Source organism: Elephantulus edwardii, unplaced genomic scaffold (genome assembly GCF_000299155.1).
Source record: "Elephantulus edwardii isolate Elephantulus edwardi_28Jun2011 unplaced genomic scaffold, EleEdw1.0 scaffold00239, whole genome shotgun sequence".
In the NCBI taxonomy this organism is placed as follows: Eukaryota; Metazoa; Chordata; class Mammalia; order Macroscelidea; family Macroscelididae; genus Elephantulus; species Elephantulus edwardii.
The window spans coordinates 660,146-666,145 of NW_006399989.1; positions in this window are offsets into that span (position 1 = coordinate 660,146).

Sequence of the window (6,000 nt, forward strand, 5' to 3'; positions counted from 1 at the left end):
GCCTGCTATTTCAGAAGTGGATGGCCAATCCTTCTTCCTAGTCTGTCTCAATGTGAATGTTCAGATTTAGAGAAGTATTAGACAGACCAGCAAGTTAAAGGTATATCCCTTATTGTGGAGTTAACTTTAGTGTCAGTGTTGTCCCTGCCTTTCTCACACACGTCTTTACTCACTTATTTCCTGCTTCGCCATCCCGCAGGATACCCATCCACTTCTACCCCCTCCCTTCACGTCTATCTCCCTTTGACCACCCCTCCATCTAATAACTTATATATGAAGCTTCCATGGCTTCTGTGATTTCAAACACATCAGCTGATGGTAGTTCCTTATGTTGCGATCAGTGTCTCTGAAGTTTAGTCGTAATATTTCCCGGTCAAAGGTGATGCATCCTGAGAAAATGGGGTGGGTCTGCGGGGTCTGATGGCTGTCCTGTGAGGTGCCCAACTTCAGCTAGTCAGATGCCGAGCCTCTCCTGTGACCTTTCTGCCGGAACGGATGTCGCGGGCTTTTGGCGTCTTCTAGCATAATAAAATTCTCCAAAGCCAAAGACAAGGAGAGAATTCTGAAAGCAGCTAGGCAGAAAAAAATGAAGAGTTACCTACAAAGGACAACAATTTAAGCTCCGATCAAGTGGGATTTATAACAAGCATGCAAGAATGGTTCAAAATAGGAAAAACAATTAATGTAATCTATCACCACAAATGCATAACTTAGGAGAGGATAAAATAGGTAAATGAGACTTTTAAAAAAGGCAAATATTTGTGGGCATCAAAAACTACTCCAGTAGGGTAAAAAGAAAGTCCACAGACTGGGAAAAAATATTCAGAAATGGCATATCTGATAAGAGGCTCATATCTAAGATTTTAAATATTTTAATTGCTTCTAAAATTTTAGATAATATTGGTCCTTTATTAATACTCTTTTTAAAAATTTTCTTTTTATGTACATGCAAAAGTCATATGCATTGTGTATCATTTATATACCTTGTGTTTCATGCATTCCTCCATTCAGTGTTTCACATTATCATTCCCATACATTGTGTGTTTTTAAAAAATATTTTATAATACTTATTTTTTCATTGTTGAACATTTTCTTCCCCCTCCACTTCCCCAACCTACCCCATAATTCACCCTTTATTGCAGATTGTTGTCATACATTTAATGCTTAATCATATATTCCTTTCAGACATTTCTTTCCCTCATCTGTTCTAATTTAGTGTTCACTGTCTACCCACTCTTTCCCCATTCTCTTCCCAACCTCCCTGTGTCTGTCCTATTTTATAACAGCAATGTTATGCAGTGTTTGACCTTTTTTGACTGGAATGTTTCACTCAGCATAATGTCCTCCAGGCTTGCCCATGTTGTGTAATGTTTTACGGTTCATTGTTTTCCAATGCTGCACATTTCATTATGTGACTGTACCATGGTTTTTCTATACATTCATTTGTTAATGGGCACTTGGGTTGCTTCAATCTCTTTGCTGTTGGGAATAATGCACCAATAAACATGAGTGTGCATACATCTGTTTGAGTTGTGTCTCTGGTTTCTTTAGAGTATATTCATAGTAGTGGAATTGCTGAGCAAATGGTATTTCCATTTACAACTTTTTGAGAAAGTGCCAGACTGCTTTCCATACTGACTGTACCATTTTACGTTCCCACCAGCAGTGAATAAGAGTTTGAATTTCTCCACAACTTCACCAACATTTGTTGTTTGTTGCCCTGTTGAACTTTGTTATTATTGCTGGGGTTAGATGCTATCTCATTAACATTTGATAGCTAGGGATTTTTTTCTTTTTTTAAATTAATTTTAATGAACTTTACAGAGACTTAGGGTTTCCAGTCATTCATTGTTGTACTTTTCTCCCTGCCCACCCCCTCCCCTCTAATTCACTCTTCTCCTTGAAAAGTAAAAGAAAAATTCTTTCTTTGTCATACAGTTCCCCCCCCCTAAGTCTACTACACTGTGCATCCTTCATTCTGGACTCCTGTCATGACAACAATACTCAATCATATATCCCTTTTAAGCAGTTCTCTCCCTCATCTGTTTAAAAAATGATATACATCATTCCTCCCCTCCTTCTCTGCCTTCCCTCAACACTGATGTCAGTCCCGTTTAACAACAGTGGCACTATGCAGTGTTTGTCCTTTTGTGACTGAGATATTTCACTCAGCATAATGTCCTCCAGGGTCATCCATTTTGCACAATAGTTCACGAGTGCCTTGTTTTTCAATACAGCATAGTATTCCATTGTGTGAATATACCACAGCTTCTCTATCCATTCATTTGTTGATGGGCACTTAGGTTGTTTCCAACTCCTTGCTATTGCGAACAAAGCCTCAATTAACATGGGTGTGCATTAGCTAGGGATTTTTAACATTTTTTCATGTATTTGTTTGCCATCTAAATTTCTTCTTTGGTGAAGTATATATTCATATCCTATGATCATTTGTTTACTTTTTTCATTGTGTTTTACAAAACTAATCACCACTGATTTATGTCCATTATTACCCTATCTTTCAGGTCCTCCCTGGATCTCTCCTAATTCTGCACATCCTTGCTCTGCCCACCAAATTTTGCAAACATGGGATTATCCCCTCTCCAACCCAAGCTCCTCTTCTATCTCCCCTTCCTCCTTTGAAATTTTACACACATCTTACTAGTAATTCTTCTGTTTTTACAATAATGGTCTTATGTAGTATTTGTCCTTATGAGATGGAGTTAGTTCATTCAGCATAATGCTTTCCAGCCTCTCCCATGTTATACAGTATTTTTCAAAATCATTGCTCCAAAGTCCTTCATCCTGTGAATGTACCACAATTTCTCAATCCATTCATTTGCTGATAGACATTTTGGCTGTTTCATTTCCTTGCTACTGTGAATTATACTGCTGTGAATATCCGTGTACAAATCTCCCTTTGTGCCTCGGTTCTATTTTCCTCAGGGCATATTCCTAGCAGTGGGGGGGAAGGGGGGGAAGCCTATGCTTCTTGAGGAAACACCAAACTGTATTCCAGGGTGGTTGTACCATTTTACAATCCCACCAATAGTGTATGAGAGTTCCAGTCTCTCTCACCAATAGTGTATGAGAGTTCCAGTCTCTCCATATTTTCTGTAACTTTCATTATTTGCTATCCTACTAGACTTTGCCACTGCTAAAAGGGTGAGATAGTTTTGATTTGTTGTTGCTATGTACCGTCCAGTCACCTGTGACTGATCGTGACCATATACACAATGCTCTGAACTCTGTCTTATCCTGAGCCAACCTTATTGACTCTGACACATTTGCCCCTATTACTCGAGTCACTGGGTCAATCCATCTCCTCCAGTGTCTTCCTCTCCTGTGCTGTTCCTCTACCCTTCCAAGCATTATGTCCTTCTCCAAGGACTGGTCCCTCATGGCAACATGCCCAAAGTACGTAAGATAGAGCTTTAAAATCCTTGCGTCCTATCACCCTCTCTGATTTCAAATTATACTACACAGCTGTGGTGGTCAAGAAAGCATGACAGTGGTACAATGACAGATAAAAAGGCAATGACATAGAGTTGAGAACCCAGAAACCAGCTCATCTACCTATAGTCAACTGATATGTGAACAAGGAGGTGAAATCAGTTAAGTAGGGAAATGATAGCCTTTTAAACAACTGGTATTGGCAAAATTGGAAAACTATTTGTAGAAAATTCAAACAAGACCAACATTTCACATCTATACAAAAACCAACTCAAGGTGGATCAAGGGCCTTGGAGTAAAACCAGAGATATAAAACTCATTAGGGAAAACTTGGAGGAACTCTAGAAGCCCTAATCCACAATATGAACAGTCTTCCAAGAATAATAAAAAACCTACAACCAGGAGAGAACAAAATAGATGACTGGGACTTTCTAAGAATCAAATCCCTAAACACACCAAAAAACCTTCTTCAACAGGGTAAAAAGGAAAGCCACAGACTTGGAAAAAATATTTGGTAACAACATATCTGATAAAGGACTCATGTCTAAAATTTATAGAATACTCTAGCACCTCAACAAGAAAAAGATGAACAACACAGTTGCAAAATGGGTGCAAGATAGAAATCCACACTTCACCAAAGAAGACATTCAGATTGCAAACAAATACATGAAGAAATGCTCAAAATCCCTAGCTATCAGCACCACCCCTGCTGTCCAGTGCCAGGAATATCACAGGTACCTTAGCCTTAAATACTACTGTCTGCCTACATCACGAGGGGTTTCTTAAGCTCGAACACAAGAGGCCAGGTGGAGGTGTGGTTTCAGAAGGGCAAAAATCATCCCACTCTAAGTGAACTGTTGTTCCCAAGAGGGGACCACCAATATACAGGTCCTTCGCAAAACATTGCCATACTCTGGGTCATTATATAGTTAGAACAACCTAACACCTACTAAGAAAAGACTCATACGATGTCAGGAAAGCAGCAGTCTGCCTCAGTCATCATGAAAATCAAAATAATCCTTCTCCTAAAAAAGTACAACCAATAAATACCCAAGATAGAGAGAACAAGAAGTATGTTGATGTGGAGTTATTTGAGCAACCACAGAAGAGGCAAATGATGGAAAAAACAATGGGAGGTATTAATAGAGCAAATACCCCAGATAGAGCAAACCAGAAAAAAATATATTGATGAGGAGCAACTTCAAAAGACGGAAGAAAGAATTTATATTATAAAGAGGTTGTTGTTATGTGCTGTCGAGTTGCTTGCGACTTGCTCTATCCTGTGCCAACCTTATTGTCTCTGACATTTCTACCTTCATTACCCTAGTCACTGAATCAGTCCAACCCATTGAGTGTCTTTCTTTCTTGTGCTCTCTCTCCACCCTTCCAAGCATGAGGTCCCTCTCCAAGGACTGGTTCCTACTTGCAACATGCCCAAAGTATGTCAAACAAAATGTCAGAATCCTTACCTTCAAGGAGCAGCCTGGTTTCACCCACTTCAGGATGAACCTCTTTGTTCTCCTGGCAGTCCAGGGTATATTCAATACTCTTCTGAACAGAAGATTTCAAAGTGAAAAATGGAAAGACAAGGCCAAGTATTATAATGAAATGTGCAAAGAGTGGGAATCAGAAAATCAAAAGGACCGAACTCACTCAGCATTTCTTAAACTGAAGAAGTTGAAGAACACACTCAAGCCTAGAGTTGCAATACTTAAGGATGCTTTGGGCAGAATATTAAAATATTCAGGAAGCATTAAAAGAAGATGGAAGGAGTATGCAGAGTCACTGTACCAAAAAGAATAGGCTGACACAGAAGAATTTCATGAAACAATGTATGAACAAGAACCTGTAGTGATGAAGGAGTAAGTTCAAGTTGCTCTGAAAGAATTGGCAAAAAACAAGACCCCAGGAATTGGTAGAATACCAACTGACATATTTCAACAAACAGACACTGACCTGGATGCACTCACAAAATTGTGCCAAGAAATCTAGAGGACAACCACCTGGCCAACTGACTGAAAGAGATCTTTATTTGTTCCCATTCCAAATAAAGGTGACCCAGGAAAGTGTGGAAATTATCAAACAATATCACTAATATCACAAGTAAGCAAGATCCTGCTGAAAATTAGCCAAAAATGACTGGAACAACATATCAACATTGAACTGCCATGTGTACAGCCTGGGTTTAGAAGAGGATGTGGTTGCTGTTGTTATGTGCCATCGAGTCATTTGCGACTCATAGCAACCCTATGTACAACAGCCCTAAACCCTTCTCTATCCTGTGCCAATCGCATTGCCTCTGACACACCCATTCCAATGACCCCAGTCACTGAATCAATCCACCTCATAGAGGGTCTTGCCCTCCTGCGCTCTCCCTCCACCCTACCAAGCATGATGTTCCTCTCCAAGGACCGGTCCCCCTTACAACATGTCCAAAGTATGTCAGACAAAGCTCCAGAATCCTTGCCTCCAAGGAGTAGCCTGGTTTAACCCTCTCCAGGATGAATCTGTTTGTTTTCCTGGCAGTCCAGGGTACATTCAATACTTTTC